The following is a 12,563-nucleotide window of genomic DNA, read 5'->3' as shown; positions in this document are numbered from 1 at the left end:
ATTCATCCTCAGTCATCTGAGCAGGCTCCTATCTTCTACTTATGTCTTTTGAAAATTCTAGCTTGTTGACAAGTTTCCTGAGGAGCCACATTCATCTTTTCAGACAGTTATTCCTTTTCTTCTTCATTGGAATCATTTGTGTTTATGTCATCAGAATTTCATTCTGGAGTTCCTCTCCTTCCCCTTGAGTCAATTTCCTTTGTAGAATGTTAGGTAGGTCATAAGAATCTATCTTTTCTCTGAACTCCAACAAATCTGTTCTCCAGAACTCTAGATCATGAGGCCAACTGTGCCTTACGTTTTCCTCTATATCTATCATATGCTCTATGACAGTGTATTCACTTCTTTCTAAAGCACCTTTCATTTATTTCATCTTTTGCTGCTAATTGCTTTTCTTGATCAGTCAGGTTCAGGACAGCAGTCCCCCTCATTTCTTCTGCTTCCTGAAAGGTGAAATTATCAGTGAGCCAAGTAAAGAATTTCTGAAATTATTGGTTTTTAGCACAGAAAGAACTTCTGGTGTCCTCAAAGTTAGAACACTCCCCCCCCGGCCGCGTCATATCCTGCCTCTATGCCAGCCTTGTGAGTTCTTTGTGGCCTGGTGTGCTACCCCCACAGCATTGCTTCCATTCCTGCTTTCTTTGATCATCACCCAAAGATACTCCACTATCACCTCCCCTACAATTAGTTCATGAATTCCCACGAAGGAATGTATTCTTTTGATATTTACTACACCTTCATCATACCTTTTATCTAATCCCTATATGATTACTTTGATATATTCCTGCCATGGGTCACATTCCATTCAGTCTTCATACCTATGAAATCATATTTACCATCAAGTTATAGACTGATAGATATTGCATAGTGACAAGAATTTTATTATTATATATAAACTTACCTTATTATTTATTATGTGTGATTTACTGTGGTGTACTTATTAAATACATTTTATTATTTTATAATAAATAAAAATTTATAATATTATTACATGGTTAAGTTATATATAATTATATTAATTTATATCTAATTGCTTTACTATTTGTATATTTTTGCTATTGTATATTATTTACTATTATATAGTAAAGTTTATTATTATAAACTTTTCACTTTATCACATTTGGGTTTTTTTCCTCCCCTAGGTTTTGTCTTTTGGGGAATGTTGTGTAATCTGCCCAGGTGCACATTATTAGGCTTCTTTTGGGGTTTGAGATGGTGCCAGAACTTTAATGGGTACCATGCTTACAAGGAACTCACTTTTAACACCATTTTGAGAGTAAAGTGCTATGTTGATCTTAACAAATGGCCCCAGATGCATAATGTACAGCCTTACATAGCATAATTTAAAGCTAGTTTAATGTGTAAAAAGATTTTTCCCCCTCCAATCCTGCATTAATAAGAAATTGTAGCTGTCAGTGTCTTTTAAATTATGAGCTCTGAGGATTGTGTGAAATGGTTCTTCTTTATTCTTTTATTACTCAACAAATGTCTCCCTTTTTATAAAGCTGCTTTGCTTTTGAAGTCATTAATCTAAGCAGCTAGTCTTTCCACACAGTGTGATGGTCCTTTGCCACAACTGTGGTGGTTATCATCTATGGCAGAGGGATTGGTTTGCTTTGGCAACATTATAAGGAGAATCTTTTATCTTCTTTGGTTGTGATGCAATAGCCAGTTTCTGCTTAAATGAAGATAAGTTGCTCAGTGGTAGAGATTAGTTAAATGTATTGTTATAAAAAGGTTAGATTAAGTCCCCAAGCATTTGTGAAAGGCAGCTAAGAACTCTTTTTCTCTTGTGATCCTCTTATGATTTGAATGAGTTCATTGCCTTTAGCATTTTCTCCAGTAGATGCAAGGAGGCTCCTCATTGAAAGACTTTAAGCAGAGTTTAAGTGATCCCTCTTTTGCAATTGGATACATTTACTTTGGGCAAAAATCATGTCAGAAAATTCTTTTAAAATGATCATTTCTTTACTTTTAGGAATATTACTTACCTTGTCTACAGTAAGTAAAAAAAAAGTAAGAATATTTTCTTTTTTGATTAACTTGCTATGTTCCCCAGCTGTTTAAAGAAAGCATGGTATAGAAATACTTCCTGCTGTTTGTTGGATCAGAGAAAGTTCAAATTTGGGAATAATAGAACAGTTAGACAATGAAACCTACAAAGATACATAGGAGCAAAAATAATTTTATCAAAGTGACAGAAAGGGATAAATGGGGAGAGCTTATGCACGTAATACCAGGGGACAGCTCCAGTAAAATTCTTTCAGAGTGGGTTGTCTATATGGGAAAGTCACAGGATCATGAGCTTGCTCTGGGTAGTAGAAGCTTCCTTGAACCAACAAAAGGCAGGCTCTTTTATAGGAATGAAGGTTCTCTGTATAGAAACTGGCCGTGCTCGGGTGTTATACAACACAATAGGACAACTAAGGGAAATCTGCTGGTTGAACTGAGGCAGTAATCACTATTATGTCTCTTCAATGTGTTATTTCATACAAGTGATTACTCAGATTCCCTCCATCTGCACTGTCCCAGAGCTCGGAGGATGCCTGTAAATTTTCACTCTTCTCTCACCTTTTTATGATACAACTGGATATATTGCTCATATTTGTTCTTTGGAGGCATCCCATTAAAAGTGAAGCTGTTGCATACATGACTGAAAAGTGTTTCCTCTACTTACTTACCTAACATTGATTGATTGATTGATTTTTTTTTTTTACTAAATTAATACTCAAACGCCATTCCACAGACTTTGGTATAGATAGATTATAAATTGCTTGTTCCCATAAGGATTTATTTTAGAATGCGATCATTGACATATTCTGTCTTATTTTACATCCTCTCAGGATTTGATGTAAGTACAAGATCATTCTGGTTTATGAAGGAGAATAAAAATAAGATTTCTTTTGATTTTTTTGTCATATATTGTTTCTATTGATATACAAAAATGCCTTCTCAGAAATTACCAAGCAGTCCCATTATAGGCAGAGTTGCCCAAAATATCATGTTGAGGTCCCTACCCCCCACCCCAAGTGTTAGACTGCTTGCTACTTGAAGGAACAGAATGTACCAGTGTCATTTTCTGTACAAATAACTCTCCTACAGGAATCATAAACTTCTCCTCTGGACCTGAACAAATATCTGTTGCCTTTAATGGAACTCCCTTTCTTGCCAGAGCAGTAACCTCTCTTGATTTACTGTTCAATCTGTATGAAAAACCTGACTGACCTAATTCTGTTTCAATTTTCTGTACTCCTGAGGAGGCTAAATGAGTCTCCTGCAGTTATGCAGTATTACATCCTTGTTGTTGTTTCAGGAAGTTTAGAATCTGGAATCTCTTTATCAGACTACCTGCTGTATCGCATTGATGGCAAGATGAAATTGTCTGGAGAGGAGCATTACTTAAAATGAAGACTTCTATTAACAACAGAAAAAAATTACCAAGCCCCCTTTCCAAAGAGGATAATTTTTCAGGGCATTGCATAATAGAAAGGGTGCAGAACTAGGAATCACCCTACCTGGGTTTGAATCTTTGAATCTTGGTTCCAACAGTGACTTTCTATGTGACTCTAAGGGGGTCGCCTCACATTTCCGAACCTCAGTTTCCTCATCTAGAAGAAATGGGCACAATAATTCTGGTGTTGTGTAACTCATAAGGTTGTTGTGAAGAGAGTACTTTGCGAAGTGCTGTGCAATGTTTTATTATTGTTACTGTCTCACAGAGGCCCTGCTCAGATGCCTCATCTTAGCATGTAGGTCACCCTGGCTTCTGGAAGGCTGTGCCAAGGAAGCATAGCCTTGGCAAGATACACCCAGCTGGTGTGGTCCCAGTGACAGAGTGTTCTTGCTGTTCTGGGGCCAGTTTAACTAAGCACAGAGGGCTGTAACCAGCAGGTTGGCCACAAGGTGATTAGTGCTGTGGCCCTGGGGCTCAGTCTTGTGAAATGCTGTTCTGCAGTGACACTGGTCAAGTGCTTAGGAGGGGGAAAGTACTTTAGAATTACATGGATTTTGCCCATCCACAGATATGAGTATAACTATAGCTTGGAATAGAGGCCTCAGTATTGGATGGGAAGTCAGGAAGCCCAGGGTTTAAACTTCATCTCGTATACTCACTAGCTGTGTGATCCTACGCAAGTCACTTAACTAGTCAGTGGTACAGTTTCCTCATCTGTAAAATGAGGGGCTGGACTCGATGGCCTCTCAAACGCCTTGTAGCACTAAATCTATGACCCTGTAATCCTGTCATTGCTACTGGAGGGACTACAGTTCATCCACATTGACGAACTTACTATAAATGAAACCAGAAATTGCATCTAAATGGAAGGATGGCTCCCAAGTTCTCCATGGAGAAGCAAATCAGGCAGTTGGCAGAGTTTGTAACATTCTCAGTCATTTTGCCTTACACAGTACTCCCAGTAAGCAGAACTACCACCATGGAGATAACTGCAGGTTTTGACTAACATCTGTTGCAAAGATGAAGAAGAGAGATTCTACCCAGAACTTTACAGTACCCTCTAAAACAAATCAGTAAATACTTAGGAAATTTGGTGACTTAAATATGAAGATGGCCATAGGAGAAGATGCTAAAGAGATTAAGAAATGGAGGAGGTAAAAATCTATTAGATTACTCAGAGGCTTCCCATACATACATATACGTGTCTGTGTGCATTATACATACATATGTAAATATATATATATATATATATATATATATATATAGAATTTTTTCAAGAATAGAATAAAAAAAGCAATTAGCTTGATGATCACTGAATAATATCACATGTAAAAATGAAATTGCCTACATGTTAACAGATAAGAGTTTGGTTGTCCACTTGGAAGTCATTTCAGGATTTTCTTTGTGTACAATTATATCATTGTCTGGTTAAGGCAATGGTCAAATTCAAGATCAAATTAGAAGAAAGGATAAGGATGAAAATACACTATATGCAATTACAGCAGCTCAGTCCTATCTAAACAAACCTTCAACTTGAAGAATGGGGAAATGAATAAAAAGCAAAGACATGGACAATATTGATTATACAAAATTAAGAATTTTGTTTGCACAAACAAAGCTAATGCAGCTAAAATTAGAAGGGAAGCAGGTAACTGGAGAAAAGACTTTGCAGCGGTTTTTTTTTTTGAAAGAGGCCCCATCTCCAAGATTTATAACAACTGATTCAAACTTATAAGAATAGAACCATTCTGTAACTGATAAATGATTGAAGGATATCGAACTTGCAATTTTTAAAGGAAAGAAAGCCAACCAAATAGCCATATGAAAAATTCTCCAAATCACTAGTAATCATGGAAAGTAAAGCTAAATCAAATGAAGTTGATTTACCTCATATCCATCAGATTGGAAAAGACAAAAACAAAGAACAAATGACAAGTGTTGAAGATACTGAGCAAAAAAGACACATTAATATACTTTGAATGGATGTAAATTTTAGAAAGCAATGTGAAATGATTCCCCAAAAGTTGTTAAATCGTTGTTATTGCTTTAAACTGGCAATATTAATAAGAGACAAAAATATAAAAATAAGAAGAGGAAAGGGAGCCACATGTTCTGCAGCTCTTTTTGTGCTAACAAGGAACTGGAAACTAAGGGCATATACATCAATTGAGGAAAGCCTGGACAAATTAAGGTAAATAAATGTAATGGAATGCCATAAGAAATGGCAAATGGATGACTTCAGAGCATTCTGGGAGACTTGTATGAACTGATGCAGAATGAAGTGAACAGAAGAAGAACAATTTATACAATAGCAACACTGTAAAAAAAAAACAACTTGGCAAGATTTAAGAACTCATCAATTCAATTACCAAGCATGCTTCCGGAGAACTAATGATAAAACTTGATACCTATCTCCTGACAGATGATGAACTCAGGATGTTGAATGAGATATTTATTTTTTGGACATGGCTGGTGCAAGAATGTATTTTGTTTGACTATGCCTATTTTTTACAAGGATTTTCTTTTTCTTTTTTCAGAGATGCGGGTAGGAGGGAGAGAAACTTGATTATTGTTATTAAAATATATAATTTAATTAAAATAAATTAATTATATTGTTTATTATTATGATTGCTTTTTAGAGAAATTTAACTGACATATAAACTAGTTGCCGCAAGGAAGAGATTAAAATAATCAAGAAATCAATAGCTTAGAAACATTCAGTCTCCTGGCCAAGTAAAGAGACATTGTTATCAAGGGTAACAGCTGTTTAGAATATTATCTCCAATTTACTTTACACACACACATACATATATGTCTTGTTTTTAAATAGTTGTTTGAATGTTGTCTCCCTCATTTGACAGTGAATTCTTTAAGAGCAGGGATGGTTTTTTTTTTTTACCTTTCGTTGTATTCCCACAGCTTGGCACAATGTCTGTCACACAGTAGGCACTGGATAAATAGTTATTGACTGACTGACCCACTGCAAAACATTATGAAGGAGGTGATGGAAGTACTGTCTCACAAAATAGTGAAAATCAGTAGAAGAGAAAGTGATCATGAAGAGAGCTAGATATGAGAGGCAACTAAGCCAGTTATTCCAAGATTATTATTAGGCTAAGCTGGAAGACAGCAAATTGATATAAAACAGAACATATTTGCTAGCAATTCTCCAATGCTCTCTTGTCAACAACGTTCTAACACTCATTGTTGATAGTAGTGGAACGTCACCTATGAAGTCTAAAACAGAAAGACTGAATGTGTTTAAAGTTAATCTGACAAACTTCAATAATTTGAGGGATTCAGTACTTCAATAATTTGGCTTCACTGATGTAGATAATCATTTCAGTGATACAGATCACGATCAATCTCTGCACTGTCTGTATGAGTCTTTTCCATAAATTCTGGAAATTGTTCATGGAGTTTCTACCCAGTGTTCTGGGAGCCTTCTTCTTGATCTCTTGACATTGTCTGGTTACCAGAGGATCATTTAGACTACATGTTGCTTACTTACCTTGTTCTCACTGCATAACTGGCCCACCATCTTTTAAGATCATCTATCTCTCTGATGACATTCTCTAAGCTGCTTATCATAATTCGATTGATGTTTCTCTCCATTGACTTCTGGGTCACTCTCAACTTTAATTCTTTATAGACTGTTGTAGCCTATGAGTTTCAGCCAGCTAATATAATTAAATTGTTGTTAGAAAGCTTGACCTTTATGACAGAGAGAAGATAGCAGGTCTTTAAAAGCTATGTTCACTTTCACAGAGGCAATTTTTCACTTCTAGGCCTAGCTTGTTATCCATGTGCAGTTTCTTTCCAGGACAAATGTATGCTCATGGACCAGATCTATGGGTTGGCCATTCAGTTGTGTATCAGAGTCTGGGCAACAAGCAATCAATCAACAGTTATTTATTAAGCACTGACTACGAGGCACTGTATACTGGCATTCTTCATTCACTTGGTTTTTCCCATGTGGCTGGTTAGGCCAAACTGTTTTGAATGAATATGGATACCATTTAGAAGACGCTGCAGCGTTTTGGGGTTTGATATAGTTGGAATATTGTTACCTGCAAATGTAGCCTGCAGAGGACTCTCCTATCTACAGGGACTCTGCTATATAGAGGTGCCATGATGGCAGCAAACCCTTTTTTTTTTTTTAACAAGCATACATCTCCTTGCCCTATGCCTTACCTGGTATTAATAATCCCCCTTTTCTAGGAATCCAGGAATTCTGCTGATATGGAAGAGAGGCTTTAAGGTTATTGGTTGATTTTTTCACCCCTTTTTTTTGAATCAAATGCTTTTTTGTAGCCAAACAATAAGCAAAGTGGGATCTTTTACTTCAAGTACCTTTTAGTTCAGTTGCATGATTGGAGAGCATAGAGTTGTAGTCTGCCATAGTATCATTTGCAAAAGACTTTTTTCCCTTTCATTTGTCATCCTATATGCCCTTGATATATGTGTAGATTTTTCTCATAATTGTGTAGGGATGAAAAAAAAAAATGTGTATCAGTAGTTACTAGATTTTTTTCCTCCCTGGACATTACCTGTGGATTCTTTTGATTGATACTTTATTCAGAAGTTCTGGGCAATTTTCTTATATTATTTCTTGTATTATGGTATTCATGGGGTTTTTTTTAACCTCAAATATTCTTCTGAGAGAATTAGAACTTTAAAATTTTTTTTACACATACAGTCTTTGAGATCAATATGTTTTGCTTATATGGAAATCATACCTTCTGTTAACATTATTGCTTTTTGCTTCTCTTCTTCCAGATTATCCTTCACTCCTGTGTATTTGCCTTCCTAATCAATTCTTCTCTCTTTTGTTTCTTTGGTGACTGGCCTTTGTGGATTCACATTTTTCTATTCTTCCAATTATTTCTGCTGTTCAGGCCGTGAATTTTGCTTTCACAAAATTTATTTCTCTTTGAAACCATTCAAGAATACTCTGTTATTGTTCTGTGGTCTCTTGGGAATCTGCAGGGTCCTTTGCCTCATCAGGTATTGATTTATTTTCCTTTGTCTTTCAATATTTATTCATAGATTTTGAATTCTTTTAGCTGATCTGGAGACCATATTCCCTTCTCTTATTAATATTTACCTGTTGGTTTATTTGCTTATGCTCAAGGTCTTTAACTGAATTTTCTTCCTCCTAAGATCCTTGGTAGATTCACCCTTTTTTCCTTCTGTGCCCCTATCATCCACTTTCTGAGTTCTTTTCCTGTGATTTTCCTGGAGGTTGGGCTTCAAGGCAGCCTGGCCTCAGTTCACATTTCACTACCCTCAGCTTCTGGTCCAAGTGACTTTTGGAGGAACAGAATAGGACCCCAGCTAGGTGCTGGTCCCATTCCCTCAGGACCACACAACTACACATGCTGAAGCCCTTCATTCTGCAGTTCTTTGGCTGAGGTCTATTGCAGCACAAAACATTGCTTGATGTTGCAGCCCAAGCTATATCACTGGAGGGATCCGGGCGGGTGGAGGTGAGTGGGATTCAAGCCTTTGGCTTAGCTTGTTCATCCTGTCCAGAGTGGGGTAGAGGAGGAGGTGCTGGGTGAGGGCCTTAGGGGCTAGAGAATGGCCTTCTCTCATGTCTGCTCATTGGATTTTTATTTCATGGTGCTTCTTTGTATTTTAGACTGTGAAGACAGCTGGAAGCCCTTTATCTCTTATGCATAATTCCTGTTTCAGAGAGGTTCAAAAGGACTTGGGGATCCAAGAAAATGTCTGGTCCTCTCTCTTGTTGGTCACATGACCCAGAAGTCTTGGGTCAGCAGTTATTCATAATGTTTTCTTGGTCAGTTTGTTTTGGGGGTTGATAATAACAAGACCCAAGCTTTTTTTTTCCTTCTAAACCCTTGATTGATATCCTCCTTTCTTTCCTATACTTTATCACCCTCAAAATTGTCTAGTTCTAGCACAGATCTCTGCTGAGCTGTACTTATTATCTTTCTTTGGTTTAGTGCCATTTCTTCTTACTATGTAGCACATGAGAGACACTGATTTCAGAATTTAACTGGGATAGTACCACCACATATGTTTCTCTCTACCTCTGTCTCTGTCTCCATCCTTATCCCTATCTACACAATATATATGTATTTACATATACATATGTATACACATGTGTATACATGTATATAACATATGTTTATCTTTAACAACATATATTAAGAAGAAACTTATGCTAGAGGTGACACAATTTTAAAGGCACCCAGGAACAGATATTTGAAATATTTCAAAGAGGTGAACATTCCAATAAAAAGCAATTGAGAAGATACCAATGAATACTAATACATATACCTACTTTCTTATTTCTATAAATCTTTATGAGAATATGTTAAGATCATGCAAGATTTCTTGATAGGTACAGTCACAGATAAAACCTTTTCTAATGATCCTTTGTCAATTAATATCAAGTGAAACATTTTAAAAAGCCAAACATATGTATGGTCACTAATGTAATGAGATGATATGCCATGTAAAATCCAAGGTGAAGAGGGGATTCTAGAGAAATAATATAGGCCTCTAAATGTCTATGTGGATGGATAATTGCATGGAGCCCTTCACTACTGCAAAACTTCCTCATTGAGTTAAATGATTTCTTAATAGAGAATTATCCATGTAATCCTTACAGAAAAAAAGATCACAAGGATAAAGAATTATACAAGAGTTTGTTGGCTATCCCATTGCTTTCATCTGTGTTATGTGCATGGGATTGCATGCCATTTTGTATTTTTTGTTGTTTCATGGGTTGCCATGTCCAAAAAAAAATCATCTGAAATTCTCTGTACTTAGGTTTGTTCTCTGACTGCAACCTCAATCTACTGGCAAGGTTGTAACTTGAGTCCTTTGTGTGGACTAGGCCCTGCCATATATATGTCTACTCTGTTGGCATAACCCACAAGAACCCAGGGTAACTTCCATGTCGTGGGAGGCACCAGAGTTGGATTTTGTAAGGATATTATTATTGCTTTTGACTTTTTTTAATGGAGGGAATGGAAATCTTCTAACATCTTTGTAGGTCCTCAGACTTTTGCTGTAGTCATATTTGTTATAGCAACTGGTGGAAGAAGGATGCTTTTGTGATCAAAGATCTTAAGTTCAGTCATATTTCTTTGAGAAACAGTGATCTTTATAGAGGATGCTAGATGTCACAGTGGATAGAACACCAGGCCTGGAGTCAAGAAAACCTGAGTTCAAATTGGGCCTCACACAGCTATGTGACCCTGGGCAAGTCACTTAACTCTGTTTGCCTCAGTTTTCTCATCTGTAAAATGAGGTGGAGAAGGAAATGGCAAACCACTCCAGTATCTTTGCCAAGAAAACCCCAGATGGGGTCAAGAAGAGGCAGACACAACTGAACAACAACAACAACAACAACAGATCTCTATAGAAGAGCTCTTTAACAGTTCAGTAATATCTTATTTCCATAATCAATTACTTTGTTCTTGCTTGTCATTATCATTGTTTGTTTGGCTCTGGCTGTCCAGTTGTTGTTTGTTTGGAAGCCTATCAGAGAAGGATTTCTTTTCCTTCTAATTAGATTAAGGTACTAATTTTCAATTTTTGCTTACTTCTGGATCTCTTTGTTAATGAAAATGGAAAATGAATATCCTGGGACATCCTATTTTAGTGTAGTAAAATTAGGACAGTCTTTGATAAATGTGTAATTAACCAAATACGAAAACTCAATATCTGGCCATCATAATTTCTCACTTCACTTTACTTTGGAGAAGGGTATATTCTGCAGCAGGTGAGTATTTGAGGATTTAACAGATTCAAACTATAGACATATTTGAAAAGTTGGATGATACAATATTTAAAAGATCTTCCTTTTAACATCAATTCAAGGATACTTTCTGCTACCTGTTCTTGCTTATAAGAAGTTCTTACTTAGAAAAACTTTAAATTTAATTAATTAAATATGAGCATGAAAGATTTGTAGTAGTGGTCAACTGACTAGAAATGTACCCTCAACTTTGAAAATTTGAAAAAATGAGTTTAAGATAGATGGCAGATGGAAAAAATGTATCAACAGAGCCCAGTTGCAGTGATGGATGTTCATATGGCACTTTGACATTTACAAGGCATTGTTACTGACATTCTTTCATTTGAATTTCAAAATAAGCTTGTGAAAGTGTTGTGTGAGTATTATTGTCCTCATTTTATAGGTAGGGAAACCAAAGAGCAGAGAGATAGATGAAGTGACTTGTCCAAAGTTATATATCAAGTAAGTGGTAGAGCTAAGACTTAAATGGACTTGGGGCCTTCTGCCTCTGAGTTGATTGTTCTTCTGAAAGCTCTTGTTTGTCCTTCTGCACTGGAGAGGTTTTGAGAACAGACCTCACCATAGACCAACGATCAGTCTAGCCAGGTATGCAAAGAGCATTCTCAGTAGGTTCATTGATGATATTTTTCTTTGTGGCCACAGTAACCTACCACTACAGTGCCTACCAAGGTGTGATCTGCATGGATTGAGGAAGCATAATTCAGAGAAGTGGCTTCAAATCCTTTGACTGCCATCTAGCTGTGTGGCCTCAGCTATAAAAAAAATGATCTTTAAGTTCCCTTCCATATTGAAATATATGAACTGTCAATAGTTCCAGATCCATTAAATATAAATGGTATGGATCTTTGTTCTGAACAAATGGTTCAGGTGAACTAAAATAATTGGAAAACTTATGATAGATCTGTTAATATAACACCTAATTTATGACGATTGTGGGCCATACCTTACTTCACATTTTACATTTAATACTGGCAATTTTATTTCAAATTATGGCCAAAATGAATATCCATAGTGATACTCAGCCCATTTTCTTAACTGATTAGAACTGGCAAATATGCCTCAAATTTCATTTTACTTGATTTTATTAGTTTTCAAATTTGTTTTGTTTTGTTTTGTTTTGCTTAAAAATGCCGAATGTTGGTCAAGGCATTAAAATTTAGAAGATGTAGCTGGGAAGACACACACTGGGTCACTTTCTGAGGCCTCAGTGTACATGATTGATTTTAGCCACTTTGCTGTAATGACTGTTGTCAGTGTCTTGTCAGAGAATCAGAATGGCCTGGTTACCTGAGGACAGAACTGAAAGTTGAGAGT

At 36.4% G+C, this 12,563-nt stretch overlaps 1 protein-coding gene across 1 annotated transcript in view; it reads left to right on the top strand.

Annotated features, from left to right (window-relative positions):
* Nucleotides 1-12,563, top strand: part of SMARCA2 (SWI/SNF related BAF chromatin remodeling complex subunit ATPase 2) — a 205,919-nt gene that overhangs the window by 33,145 nt on the left and 160,211 nt on the right.

This window comes from Phascolarctos cinereus, unplaced genomic scaffold, assembly GCF_003287225.1.
Source record: "Phascolarctos cinereus isolate Bilbo 61053 unplaced genomic scaffold, phaCin_HiC Scaffold_4;HRSCAF=312, whole genome shotgun sequence".
Lineage (NCBI taxonomy): Eukaryota > Metazoa > Chordata > Mammalia > Diprotodontia > Phascolarctidae > Phascolarctos > Phascolarctos cinereus.
This window is presented reverse-complemented; position numbering and strand designations above follow the sequence as displayed.